Raw genomic sequence first — 15,364 nt, forward strand, 5'->3', positions numbered from 1 at the left:
TTCTTTAACAGAAGGGTACCAATAATTTTGTCCACATCTGTATATAAAAACTGTGTTTGCATGTTAAACATGTAGCACATTTTTATCTTTTTTTTTTATCAGTAGGTCAGTGACAATCAAATACATACCTGCACCAAACATATGCACACGCTTGTTCTCTTTATCAGTGTAAAGTACTAGTCTGTATTTCAAATGCTGATCTTTACTTGAGTGTTATAACCTCAGTTCACCCTCAGTTGTACCAAAACAATGAGGTTTCTGCCTTCAACTACTAGAAAAACATTTTCTACAACAGAACAGCCTACAGCCATGCTGCAGTTCCATAGGCTGTATAAAAATGCCTTTGAACATTAACTATGCCGTACTTAAGCACAGTCATACTTTCACAATAATGTCAGGATGCTAACATGCTCCAAATGGCAACCTAATATGCTGCTGTTTAACACATTGTTACCTTCTTAATCATCTTATTTGAGTGTGTTAACACTTATTTTTTTTCTAGTTTGCAACAAACACAGCTTACAGCTGAGGCTGTGGACATGTAATTAATATTATGTAACTGTCAGTTATCAAAGCCATTTCTGTGGGAATATCAATTCGCACAGCAGTTCCTTCAGTAGTTGTACTTTACTCCAAGCCACAAATGCCAGCCTCATGGCCGTGCATCACCAAAGCGATCACCAAAATCCATTTTCAATGAGAGTGATTTTGTCTGAAGCATTCCAGTGACATTACGATAAAGGCTAGCTGATTGATGTCTGTCTTTTAAGGCACTGTTAACACAGAGCCTTGAAGCCATGAATTTTAATTCAAATCACTGATGAAGCGCACTATTCTCTTGGCTTGAATGCATCAGATGCCACACAGTTAATACATGTACAAAGAGCTTCTGTAATAGTAACACAATTCAGTCATCAAATACTGCATTCTGTCATTTGATGACAGCAAAAATCAAAATCGTCTCAAACAATAACTGCAAGAGTGTCTCGACTTCAGAAATCTAAGGGACTATAAATTGTTTATTTTGATTCTACAGAAGTAAACATTCAGAGCAGACTGGCATAAACAAACCAAGCATCTCTAACTTTTTATTTGATGCAAATTAAATAGAGAGGGAGCTCTTTAAGACTATTTGCAATCCTCTATCTGAAGCAATTAGGCGAAGATAGGATTGACAGCAGCAGAAAGCAGATGCAGAGATGTGACAGGCAGCCAGACGCTCTCCAGTGTGCTACACCGAACTCCCCTAATGCTTTGGCTTGTAGATAACTTTACAGATCAGCCATGATTATGTTGCTTATTAATTCAATCAGTCAGCTCTGGATGGCTGCTCTTTTATTAGTGCCGTCTTTTACTTATGCACTCTACAAAGGCAGATGTGAGTGATGCAAGCAAAGAGAAAGCAAAGGAGCGAGAGACAGAGAGAGGGAAGCGAGAGGAGACCTTTGGCAAACTCTGAAGTAATTGCCTCTAGTCATTTGAAAAAAGGGGTTTTAGGATGAAAAATTGATCCATACATCTATTTAATCAAGACCCGACTCCAGAGTTGTCCTTTAGAGTACCTCTGCTTTCTGACAAGACTGAAATAAAAAATGAGACACTATGTTTTGGATTTTACACTTTTGACATTTAGAGTATTGTAACATTAATTGACCATCTCAGAAGTCTCTGCCGAGCTCAGTGGGTTTCTAAGGATCCAGGATCATTCTGTCATGAGCAGATCAAATGCAGCTTCAGGGAGTCATCAGAGATCCAGCTGCGTATTCTTTTCTCCTCTCTGTCGCCATTTTCTATAATTACTTGCAACACCTAAAGTTACAAAAAAATAAAAAAATAAAATCAGATGTTAAAACTGCATGAGGGTGTTAGGCGAGTGTGCTTTGATGCTTTTAGGAAGATTAATGTAATTATTGCTTGAGGTTATATAGTTCTCTGTTGCTCAGTCATATCAGAAACGCAGTGAAATCAGCGGCATCAAAGAAATGACATAATACAACTGCCCCCCCCCCCAAAAAAAACATTTATTAATGAATTAAATAAATAAATCACAGGTGTATTGTAAATTATAAACAGAATGCAGGGATTTTCAGATCATTTGTACTTGACTGAAAATCACACAAAGGCAATATCAGTTGTTGAAATTGAGAAAAAAAAGTGCTCAGTTTTAATTTAATGCCAGTAACATGCTTCAAAAACGATAGGGGCATGTTTACCACTGTGTTGCATCACCGTTTCTTTTAAAAAATACTCTGCATGCATTTGGGAACTGAGGAGACCAATTGCTGTAGATTTGAAAGCAAAATGTTTTCCCATACTTGCCTGATAGCTGCTCAACAGTCTGAGGCCTTCATTTCACAGTGTGCAGTATGATTTCAGTGGGTGCAAGGTCTGTGCTACAAAAAAAACCCACCAGTTTAGTGCATGGACTCTTTCACTTAGGAATACAGGGAGAATGTGGTTTAGCGTTGTGTTAGTGAAATAAGAAGGGCAGTCCCTGAAAATGTTGCTCCAAAACCTATAAACATCATTCAGCATTAATGATGCCTTCACTGACATTACACACGCCATTTGACCTAATGCTCCATGTCCTTTTGGACGTGCCTTTTGGAGTGTTTGCTAATGACAAGTGTGAATAATGCCTCTTTTAGCCCTTTTTTTTTTTAGAGTCAGTTAGGTTACTGGTGAAATGATGAGACACATGTTTGATTTGGCAAAGATTTTACCCTGGATGCATTTCTTGACACACCTCTCCACATTTATCCAAGTTTGGGACCAGCACTAGGAGTAGTACACTGGCTTGTGGCAGGTGGAGGTGAATAGGGTGTCAGACAGAATCGTGGGTTTGAAGCTGGAAATCGAAAGTGTGATGCTGAATGTTGTTGGTGTGTATGCCCCATAAGGTGAATAGAAAAGAATTAGAAAAGTAAGAGGGATTCTGGAGTAAGCTGGATGAAGTGGTAAACAGTGTCCCCGGGAGTGGAGAGGGTGGTGATTGGCACAGACTTCAATGGACATGTAGGTCAAGGGAACAGAGGTGATAAAGTGTTGGGTAGGTATGGTTTTAAGGAGATAACTGCGCGAGGACAGATGGTGGGTTGTGCAAAAAGGATGAAAATTGCTGTGGTGAACACATACTTTTAGAAGAGGGAGGAACATAGGGTAACATACAAGAGTGGAGGAAGGTGCACACAGGTGGACAATATATCTTATGCAGAAGGTGCAATCTGAAAGAGATGGGAAATTGCAAGATGGTGTCAGGAAAAATGTAGCCTGAAGGATGACTTTGGATATCAAGAAGATGAAGCAAATGAAGGCAGAGGCAAGGATTAAATGGTGGAAATTCAAAGAAGTAATAATACTGCACAGAGCTCAAGGAGGAGTTGAGACATGCTCTGGGTGGTAGGGAAGAGTTACCAGATGACTGGGAAAGTACAGCTGAAGTGGTGAGGAAAATTGATAAGTAGAGGTTTTGTGTATCCTCTGAAAGAGGAAAGAAGACAAGGACACTTGGTGGTGGAATGAGGAAGTACCAGAAAGTATTCATAGGAAAAGGTTGGCAAAGAAAAAGTAGGATAATCAGGGAGATGAAGAAAGTAGACAGGAGGACTAGGAGGCTGTGCATGAATGGCAACAAGCAAAGACATACTGAGTTTTTGTGAGGCTGGACACTAAGAAAGGAGAAAAAGACTTGTATCAACTGGTTAGGAAGAGAGATCGAGCTGGAAAAGATGTGCAGCAGGTTAGGGTGATTAAGGATAGAGATGGAAATGTACTAACAAGGGAAGAGGGTGTTAAGAAAGTGGAAGGAGTCATTTGAGGAGCACGTGAATGAAGAAAATGAGAGAACGAGGAGGACGCATAGAGGACAGTTATTTAATCAGGAAGTGCAGTGGATTAGTAAGGAGGAAGTGAGGGCAGGAATGAAGAGGATGAATAGTGGAGAGGCAGTTTGTCCGGATGACACACCTGTGCAGATTTGGAAATGTCTAGGAGCGACGGCAGTGGACGTTTTGTTCAGATGGTTTAAGACAATCTTGGAGAGTGAGAGGATGCCTGAGGAATGGAGAAGAGGTGCACTGGTACTAATTTTTCAAGAACAAGCATGATGTACAGAGCTGCAGTAATTACAGAGGGATAAAGCTGATGAGCCATACCATGACGCTATGGGAAAGAGTTGTTGAAGCAAGGTTAAAAAGAGAGGTGACAATCAGTGAGCAGCAGAATGGCTTCATGCCATGAGAAGAGCACTACAGATGTGATGTTTGCTTTGACGGTGTTCATGGAGAAGTACAGAGAAGGTGCGGAAGAGTCACACTGTGTCTTTGTGAATGTAGTTAAAGCATATAATGCCAAAAGAGGAACTGTGGTACTGTATGAGGAAGTCAGGAGTGGCAGAGACATGTGAGGTTGGTGCAGGACATGTATGAGGACAGCAAGACAGTGGTGAGGTGTGCAGTAGGAGTGACAGATGGGTTCAAGGTGGGGGTGGGCTTACATCAGGAATTGCCTCTGAGCCCCTTCTTGTTTGGAATGGTGATGGACACATGGACAGATGAGGTCAGGCAGGAGTCTCTGCAGACTATGATGTTTGCAGATGGCTTTGGGATCTGTGGTGAGAGTTGGGAGCAGGTGGAAGAGAGCTTGGATAGGTGGAGGTATGCTCTGGAGAGACAAGGAATGAAAGTCAGTAGAAGCAAGACAGAATACATGTGTGTGAATGAGAGGGTGTAATGGTAAAGCTGCAAGGAATATAGGTTTAAATACCTGTGGTCAACCATCCAAAGCAACGGACAGTGCACAAGAGAGGTCGAGAAGAGAACCAGAAATGAAATATTAGTCTTCAAAAAGCAATACAATCTTTGATGTTTTTTTCTTGACTGCATTTTTCATTCAAGAAGTTTTAACTCAGGGGTTATCAATGTTTTGATGACTGAGTGTCAACATGAGATTGTGGGTCACACAGTTATTTAGTGTACTGATGACGGCATTTCTTTCTGGTTTGTGATTTTTAAGACAATGTCAGGAAGACTTAATCAACCAGATCAGAAAGGTTGAAATTCAAGAGAAACTCCCTCTTGGTATCCATTTGCTCTACTGTCACAGAGGAGATGAACTGTGGATAAATGAAGCTGGCTTACAGTAGGGGATTCTTTCCTTGCTGGAGTCAAAGGCCACATAAAACAGTAGCGCTGTCTGCCGTTGAAACCCTGGGTTTAAATGGATCCAACTCTGTTTTAACTTACATTTTGTAGTGTATCCTACAATAGTGTAGGCATAGCATCATTCTCCAGTGCACGAGGTAATCAGTGTTATTTGCTTCATTACTAAATGTAAACTATTTTTTTAAAGCAGCATGTTGATGATGCACGAGGACCTTAGCTTATTTGAATGACATGTTCCAGATACACAATGTAAAATTAAATACACCTCTTCCTCGACCAAAAAGGCCTGTACTGTACAATAATTAAATCAGAATTTACAACAAAAGCTCACTCTCATGCTGTCAGTTCATCTTGAATAACAATAACACATTGTTAATGCAGAAAACAGAAACAGGAGAATAGAAATTTCCCCTTTCTGATAGTACAGGATGGGTTTAATAACCCTCAAAACCCCACCATTGTGAAGAAGAGCTGCAGTTAATTTTAACGTACTTAATAAATGAAAGATGCCATTCAAAATAATTTAAAAAAAAAAAGACTTTATGTGCAGTTGTAGATCAAATGCTTTTTGAAAATAAAATAATAAAACACACAAAGAAGTGTGTCTTTTGTGAAATCAGCTGTTTGGTCATCTTAATGATTTTTTTTGTCCTCATTCACATCAGGTTTTAATTATTCTGCTAAGTTTTAAATTAATTTGTTTCAAGGCCACAGTGTGCATTTAAGAAAATGAAACAAAGAGAGAGAGAGAGTGAGAGAAAGAAAGAGGGATGGATGCTTTTGATTTCTAAATGAATATAACTTCCTCAGCCTTTAAAAGCTCAGAGTGTTTCACCGTGTACCCACATTACAAACACCAAAAGCAGTCTGAGTTGGAGGGATAAAATAGTGGCATAATGGGAACTCGGTGATGCTTCTGTTCTCCTCGAACCTTGATGAGGTCTACACCATGCTGCTACTTCAGGACTTCATCTCAAAAAAGAACAGTTCACTGTCAGGGATGATGCACATATCTGCACACACAATGATGTACAATTTGATGCCTCGCTGCCACAGAACTCATCAGAATTGTCCCAATTGAGCTGCAGTGAACATAATTTTATACACTTAAAATAGTCCCTGAGAGGAGTAGCATGACATGGTCAGACAGTCCCAGCAGGCATGTTTGACACTCTCTGCTCAAGTGTTTTGTCCACAGGGACATGTCATCTATCAGGGAACTCAAAAGAGAGGTCAGGGTGGTTAATATTACTAAGCATGTTAACAGTGCCTTCCACTGAGGACAGTGGCTTCCAGTAGGATGTATACAAAGGTCATAACAATGGAAATGAACCACAAAGGAAGAATGGGCTTTGTTTGTGCTTCCAATCAAGAGAACAAAACTGCAAAAGGCAGAAAAAAGGAGAAACGGCAGCAGCAGTGCATAACCGTGAAGCAAATAACTTCACCTTTAAAATTAAAGTCACTTGTCACTTGTGAAAAATAGTGTGGACTAGAGGGGTCATTTCAAGCTCTGGTACAGGTGTTTTTGGTCCAGTTTGCAAATAGTCAATTTAAACCTGAGTTGGTGGGCATTTAAATCCCACTTGTGTTTCCTTTCATGCCCAGTTCTCATGTATTATGTTCACTCTGATGTATTTGGTCCTTTGCCAAAGTTTTAAATAAAGTTTTGCACATTTGAACGATGTTTCAGAGCTTCCAGCTCTAGAGTATGAGTGGGACACCTGTAGCTCAGTGAGGTTGAAGGGGTCAAGGGAGCAGCTGCTGAAACAAAAAGAAAAGTCAAATCTCTAACGGCGCTGTTCTGAATGCCTCAGGGGGAAACAGTTGGAAAAAAAAAAGTTTAAGCCCTTCCCTTTCTGATGTTTAGTGATTTTACATAATCTCATTGGGACATGCTGGTTTCTACATTATGTTTATACCGATCTTGGATTCCATCGTCATCAGCCTCTGGTTCAGCACTGGCAACAGAACATTTAAACTTTAAAATTAACAGATAAAACAATTTTATCTTAATTTTTGGAGGTATTCCATAAAAAATAAAAAATAAATAATTTGCTGCATTTAACCAGCAGGAAAAAGGCTTGGTAACAATATTAATAGTAATCATGACATTCCTCTTAAGTAATCATCAGCAAGCACTGTGCATTTAGTGGAGGGAAGAGAGAGTACATAGTCCTATTATAAATTAGTAATATTTCTTCTGGGTTTCATGGAGGAAAGAATTGATATCAGAATTCATGTAGAAAGTCATGCATCATAAAATATTAAATAATGTATATACATAGCCTTGGGCGCAGCAGCCCATCATCTCATCCACATTCTGTGCTGCCATTTCTGATCTGAATTATATCTGCTGATAATTATATTTGAGGGGCTTATTACATGTCTAGATTCTTCTGTGCAGCATTATCCTTGAGTTGACCAAGGACCCTTTAATATGAAATTATTAAAACCTGAATAGATAAAACCTCTTCTAATTGAAGAGGAACGGTTGTTCTTCTGTGCTGTTAAAATATGATGTAGTGTGTGTTTTAACTCAGGGGTGACTCAGGCTGGCTTAGCATAATTTGTTAAGACCATCTGGTTACATCGGTGCCACCAGCTAAAATCCAAGTTTCTCACAGACCAAGAGAACAAATGGTATCACATTACAGGATGTAATAACAGTTGTGTAAAAGCTCATTACTGACAGAGTTTTTCCATATGAATTTTGTCAGTTACATGCTCCCAGTGCCCTGTGGAGTTGTTTGATGGGGCGTGGGACTTGGGAGGGGGTTGGCAGGGGGGTTGCATGTAACATTAGAGTTATTGTGTCTGTTCCTGGCCCTCGCAGCACCTGTCCCAAAAGGCAAATTAATCCCATAACCAAAACATATCCCTCTCTCTCTTTCTGTGCACAGACATGACACATCTGTCTCAGCCATTATCCATGGCATGACATATCTCTGGGATACATCACATGGCACCTTCACATGGAGGATATAGTTACTGCAGCATTTTGTCTCACAACTTACACATGATGCCCCCCCATCTCCTCACACGACCTCAGTCAAAACACTTTCTTCATAGAAAAGAATAAGAAAATAAGGAGAAGTGTTGAGAGTTGTTCACGACACAATTGCACACTTTGAGGTGAGACGGGGAGAGAAATAAGGCCTTGAAATTGCCGTAGTATCATGAAGTGAATAGTGCACTTTTCTTTCTTTGCAAAGTATGCATTTCACCATTTCATGAAAATACCCTGAGCAAACCAGTGCGTGACTATATCCATGTGAAGGCAATGTGGTGCAGTGCCCAGTGCTCAGGTGGTGGCTGCCCTGATGAGACATGGCTGTTGGCTGTTCTCAGTCCAGCGAAACAGCATCATCAGTGGCCAATCACAAGGTCCTGCACAAGGCCCTGAAGATCAAAACCACAGGGACTGAGTGTGTCTGTAAAGCCTCTTTTCACGCTTCCTTACATAAATGTAACAGATGTACAAAAGTGTAGAAATATAGCCTTTTTTCACCCAGCAATATGTTGTGTTTTTCCTCAGATATTTTGGCTGATATTTTCAAGTTCCTATTTCTCGTCTGTACCACAGCAGAAAAAAAAAAACTACTCCACCATCTACTTTGATATACTGCCTGCTGAAAAGAAAGATAGGAGTAAGAAACAAGTATTAGATTCTTTCCTGGGGAAGAACACATAGCTTGTGAGTTGGGACACATAATAAGCATATATTATATGGATAATTAAATGGCTGGTCTCAATGTGAATGTGTACATATACCAACAAACAAGCATACCTAAACCAATCAAGCACATTTTGTCCCCATATTTTCGTATTTTTCAATTATACAGTCATCTTAAATTCCTATCTCAGCAGCTCCATTGTGCTTTCACTGCCCCATATCTGCAGGTGAGGTGTTTTGGATGTTTAAGTAAATTAGGAAAAAGGCAAAGAGGTGTGTGCGTAACTGTGTACGCAGGGAAGAGCTGAGTGGAAGGGATGGACTATACAGACTGTCTCTGCACCTATTTCAACCTGCTCAGTGAGCCATGTGCTCAGTCTTGTAAACCGTAGTGCTGCTTTATTACTTTGTCAGTCTCCTTAAGTGGCTTTTGCTCTGTGGAAAAAAAATAGGGAGTCATGTCTGACAGAGGATGTCCAACAGAGAGAGCGGAGATTACTAGAGACACTGCAACAGAATAAAAGGAAATTATGTTTTGCTTTATTGTGAGTGAATAATCAAGTACAGTATCATCAGCCATGCCAGTTTTTTTTTTTTTTTTAAATGTACTATAAACGTATCAGTTCGAGCAACCAGAACTTCAGTATCATGCAGCACTCCTGTGGAGGGCTTAATCTCACTTTACTGTGCCCATAGTTAAAACTGTTCTGTCATCCTCTCATCCCCCTAAGGAGTCCTGAGGGAGCGGAGACAATTTATTTCTCATACCAAATCCCAGTTCAGTTCTTTTAATAAAATTCAAGGAAGTAATAAAAGACATCTCAAACATACCACTCCTAAGCTACCTTTCAGAAAAGGGAGGATTTGGATGGCCACCTTCGCTGTCTGAATTGCAGGAGAATTATGATGATACTGGCAGATAATTTAACTCCAGCACTTTCCTAGAAACTCATGATCAAAATGAAACTTATTTTCCTTTCCTTTGTATGACCTCCATAATGATTAAAAAAAGATCAGTTTTGCAGTGACACAAAATTTGAAAATCCAGTTAGACAGTGCCACCTCTTGGCAACAAAAGGCATTTTTCCTCATACAGCTGCCAGAATTATGCTCACTGTACAATTTATGCATGCAAAAGCATCTGACTGTTAATTTGTGAAGGAAACAAAATTCAGGGGATGACAGTGTATCCCTTAACTTGGAATTTTGGTGTGACAAGGGGAGTGTGTGTATATAAACTTAGCACAAAAAGTAAGGAAATTTGTGTTTGGTCAGTTATTTCTTTGTTGTAACAATGTTTCTTGGCAATAAATCGTATACTGTTCTTACTGTTGTAAGAAGCATTGTTACAACAAATACAAATGTACTTACTTTTTGTGCTAAGTTAATATATATGTGCTTAATATTTTTCTATATATTAAGCTTCTATATGTTTAATAACACTGATACCAGTATTAAGGTCTACTGGAAGCTAAACCATTTTAATAATAATGCATTAGTCTTATATAGCGCTTTTCTAGACACCCATAGACACTTTATAATTTCATGCACTATTCATTCACACCTCAATCATACCTGATGGTGGTAAGCTACTAATGTAGCCACAGCTGCCCTGGGGCAGTCTGACAAAGGCGTGGCTGCCAATTTGCGCCTACGGCCCCTCCGACCACCACCAAACACACAACCGCATTCACACTTAGGCAAAGTGTCTTGCCCAGGGACACAATGACAGCATGCGCTCAAGCCAGCAACCCTCCAGTTGCAAGGTGAGCACATGCCCACTGCGCCACTGCCACCCATTTTACTGAATAAATGATTGTCTCTCTGTTAGCCCTGCAATAGATTGGTGACCAGTCCAGTGTGTACCCTTCCTCTCACCCTGCAGGAAGGCTGAAGCGTATCCCAGCCCTGAACTGGACGAGCAGGTAAGAAAATGGATGGATGGATTTTACTTACAAGAGTTGCTGTACATTATATCCTTTTCATCTTAATTTGTAATACCAGATCTAGCATATTAAAGCCTAACAAATTTTAAAGAGGAACATGTGAAAGTTTATCAATCCTGCTTTACCCACTTGCTTTGTTGATACATCAGCCTGTATGAGGTTTGTCATGATACTACATCTTTTGCTGCCTATGTGCATAAAGCATGGCAAGGGAAAAATCTTAGCACTTGGTGCTAACTTCTTTGTCACTAGTTAGTTCTTTGGAAATGGTGGGTTTAGATTTCCTCTAACTTACTTTTTAGATTTAGTATTAGGCAAACAAATATCAGCAACACCAGATTCATGGTTAAAAACTGCAAAGTTTTCATTTTTATTTAGCGAGGGTTTGTATGATACCTAAACCAGGATGTCAATCACTACACTTCACATTAGAAAAAAAGGGTAGAATATAATGCATAAAAATTCTGTGCTAGTTCTTGTGTGCAGTGTGGTGGAAATCCTAAAGCCAGTGACACTGATTTTGACAGACAAGGACATGATGAGCTCTGTCAGCTCTGCACCAGTGAAGCAGGGTCGAGCACAGATGCCAGTGACAAGAGCTGGGCAGGCAATCAAGTAACATTCATTATTGGTACAAGAACGAACCATAATGATTCTGCTCTTTTCAAACTCACTGCTGACTTAGATATTGATGAAATAAGCAACTATTGTTTCTCTATAATAAATTGCATATTATAACACAGCAGTGACAGGATTTACTGGAGCATAAACTTGGGGTTAATACCCCCCGTCAAAGTCTTCAATACAACTGATGCACAGAAAATTATTGTAGATTGACTCAAATTTCCATCAAGGCTTTTTTTTTTATTAAGATGTCACCATCTGTACAGTAGAAATAATTTTCAGACTAAAGCGGGCAGGAAAGAAAAAGTTTTGTGACCTCAGGTGTGTATTTTTATTATTCTAAACTACATGAATTTATTAGGAGTCATCAGTGACTGCAAAAAATAGAGGTTATACCATTGCTGTGCAAATGGTCCATACTTGTGTAGCAAGGGAGAGCGACTGGCTGTACCTGAGTGGGGTCGACATCAAAAAGACTGGATGAAAGGAAACCGACAACGCCACCTGGAGGATTTCAGCATAGGACATGTTAACCTAATAAGTACATAAAAGCACACAGGCTGTTGATGAGGCAGAGGCTTGGCAAATTAATCCCCAAGTTTATTAAATTAAAAAGACTAGATCTGCAGCAAAAGAAAGCTTAAACCACAGGGTAAAAACAACAGCATTCAGTTAAAATACTGCTCTATTAGCATATATTTCTCAAAAGATTTACTACCACAATGGTACAATGATCCAAATAGCAGCCCAGCAAATTAATAGAGGCCACATAGGTAGGCAGTCCTTAGGAAGGAGTGCCCCGGGATGCTACCTGCTACTCACCGAAGGTGCTTCACTGAAATCCTCGGTGCAAACTAAAATGGTGTCTTACAGTTGTGTCCCAGCGTGTTCACTCAAGAGGGGACCTCACCAAACGTGCCCTCTCCCAAGAAGACGGCCCTCTGCCTACTAAAGGAAAGAAAACCTCAAAGAGACAGATTAATAACCAGATAAAGAAGGCCGCTCAATTAATATAGAACACATGTGGTTAAGAAGTTAAGACATTCAATCAAACTAAAATGCAATTAAACAAGCCTAAGCAAGACAGCAGCAGGGGAGACCTATAACACAAAGGAGGAAAAACAGTTATCCACTGTCCACCCGACTGCAATCCAAAATACAGACCTCATACTGCAATGCTACTTACCACCATTAAGCATTAAAGTGCCAAACAACTGCCTGCACTGTGACTTGAAGGAAATATTTGAAAGAGGTTGAAAAGGTTTGTATCCACTCCAGAAATACACTCAAGAAAAGACTTTTAGAATTAAGCTAAACTCTAGTGTTCAGCCCATATTAATGAAGAAAGGGGTTGCATGCTCACATTTGAAAGACAGAGCACATCATAATGATTTGATTGGACTGTGAACATCCCATTACTTTGCTATAACGTCACCTCGCATCAGTTATTTTAACCCTGATCCTTTGGGGATACTACCCTGTAAAAGCCAGGGATCACTCGGCTCTATAGTAGGGTTAAGCCTGGGCTGGTGGTTGGGATATTTGAAGTTCTGAGTGTGAAATAACCATAAGCTCTGGGCCAGCAGAGCTGTAAGCCTTGAGCCAACAGGGGTCTCAACCAAAGGCTAAATATAGACTGAAAAGCCCCAATGATGCTGAGAGGTCTTTATGCAGTATTTGATTGTAGGCAAAGACAGCAAAGCAGTACTTCTCCTAAATAAATGGATACTATTGTATTAAAAAAAATGAGCATACTAACTCAACATGATTAATACAATATAGTTCAGATACTTTTTTAAATCATGAGATTATGATAGCATTAGTTACAAAAACTGCCAGATTTAGTTAGGCAATAAAAGAAACTGCCTCCAAGCCTCCTATAAGACGAGGCAGATGTTACAGAGCTGTATTAGCTTTGAAAATAAATTCTTTATGTAAAATAATAGCTGTGTTGCACTGAGTTGCTGAGGTAAAACAATTAAGGTCCTGTTCAGCCTGCCTTGACTCTGGTGCGCGTGTTGGCAGGATGATATTTATGGATCTTGACATTATTAACATTATTTAAATGGCTTAAGAGACTTGTAAAATGATGCACTGCCCTTTCAAACAAATAATAATTGACTGTTTAATCATTTTACCTGCAGAGTAATCGTTCAAAATAATATTGCCACTGTTATGTATAGTGTCATTAGTGGCCCACGAGTAAATTGTTGGCCTGAGGTTTTTTGGGAAGTAAATAGATCCATAAATTTTCATTAAATTAATTGATCGGACACATTTTTTTGACACTGGTGCCTTTAGTGATTTTTAGTTGTTACACTGTTTCCTTCTTTAATAAAAAAAAAAAAATGGTCTTATCCTTCATTATAGTCTACAGTTTTTTCTTGATGTGGTCAAATGCTATGAAAACACACTGCAGGTATATCAATCTGTCCAGGTAGTAAGAATAAACAACTGTCATTCAGTTTCACTTGCTTTGGTATAAAAGGTGAACTGGAGAGGCATCAACAAGACAACCCACAAAAAAAAGAATGGTTTAGTAGACAGTAGTCACAGACCATTCATCTCTTCTTATCCTACCTGGCTGATTTTTCTCTAGTTTTGCTTTTTTGTGATCGTCTTTGTTAATACTGGTAACATGAGACAGTACCTGCAGCCCATTCATGTTGCACAGTTAGTCCAGCTCTTCCAGGATATATGGTGTCACAAGAAGTCTGCGGTTTCTGACACAGTCTCAGTGTAGAGGAGATACACAAGATGAGCCTTTACATGAGGAGAGCTGGACAGGGCTGTAGACGGGCATCAACTCAGCAGGAGGAAAGTGCAAGAAAGTACCAGAGCCCTACAAAATGACTCCCACATGGGCTACTCATGTGTGTGTTTCTGACCAAACTGTCAGAAACAGATTTCATGAGGGTAACATGAGGTCCTGGTGTCCTTTAGTGGGACCCATGCTCTCTGCACAGCACCATGCATCTCGATTGACATTTGCCAGAGAACACCAGAACTTGAAGGTCTGCCACTGGCATCTCATTCCCCTCACAGATGAGAGCAGGTTCACACTGAGCACATGTGACAGATGTGAAATAGTCTGGAGATGCTGTGGTAAAAGTTATGCTGCCTGCACCATTTAACCCAACCCCATGCATTTGGACCATGGAAGGAAGCTGGATTACTCAGAGAGAACTCATGAAGATATGGGAAGAACATGTAAACTCCACACAGAAAGGTGCCACTGGGTGTGCGATGGTCTGGGGATATCCTTGGAAGGTCACACAGACCACCACCTGCCAACCAGCAATACCATAAGAGTTCTTATGGGCTGGGGTGAAATCCTCAGATCCACTGTCACTGGGTCCTGGATTCATGCTGGTGCAAAACTATGCCAGGCATCATGTGGGCAGTTCCTGGATGATGAAAGTGTTGATGTCACTAACTGTCTTCAAGTTTACCAGACCTGAATGCAACTGTGAACCTCTGCAATATTATTTTCTTGATACATTCAATGCATTCAAAAAGTCTGTCCAGGTGCTCAGTGCTGCTCTGATCCAAATCTGGGAGATGAACCCCTGGGATACCATCCACGGTCTCAGCTGGAACATGCCCAGAGGTTATTAGGAGAGCTTACAGACACGTGGGGGGTCATAAACATTCCTGAGCCACATTGTGACACAAGATGAGTCAGCCTGCAATTTTTTAACTTTGATTTTTGATGTGATCTTGAAGCCAACCCTCAAAGGACTGATTATTGAGGTTTTCACTAAGTGGTGTTACATCATTTGGACAATTAATGTCAGTAAAGCTTTTCATCTTGAACAGGCCTATTGTGTTCATCAAATGTGTATGTTTTTGAGCAGTGATACAAATGCAGTGTGTGAAGGTATACATCTGATCATAATAAAAAATAGTCTGGTCCTTAGCAGGTCTTAAAATTAGGCAAATAGAATATAGAATCT

The sequence above is a fragment of the Archocentrus centrarchus genome, chromosome 14 (genome assembly GCF_007364275.1).
Source record: "Archocentrus centrarchus isolate MPI-CPG fArcCen1 chromosome 14, fArcCen1, whole genome shotgun sequence".
In the NCBI taxonomy this organism is placed as follows: domain Eukaryota; kingdom Metazoa; phylum Chordata; class Actinopteri; order Cichliformes; family Cichlidae; genus Archocentrus; species Archocentrus centrarchus.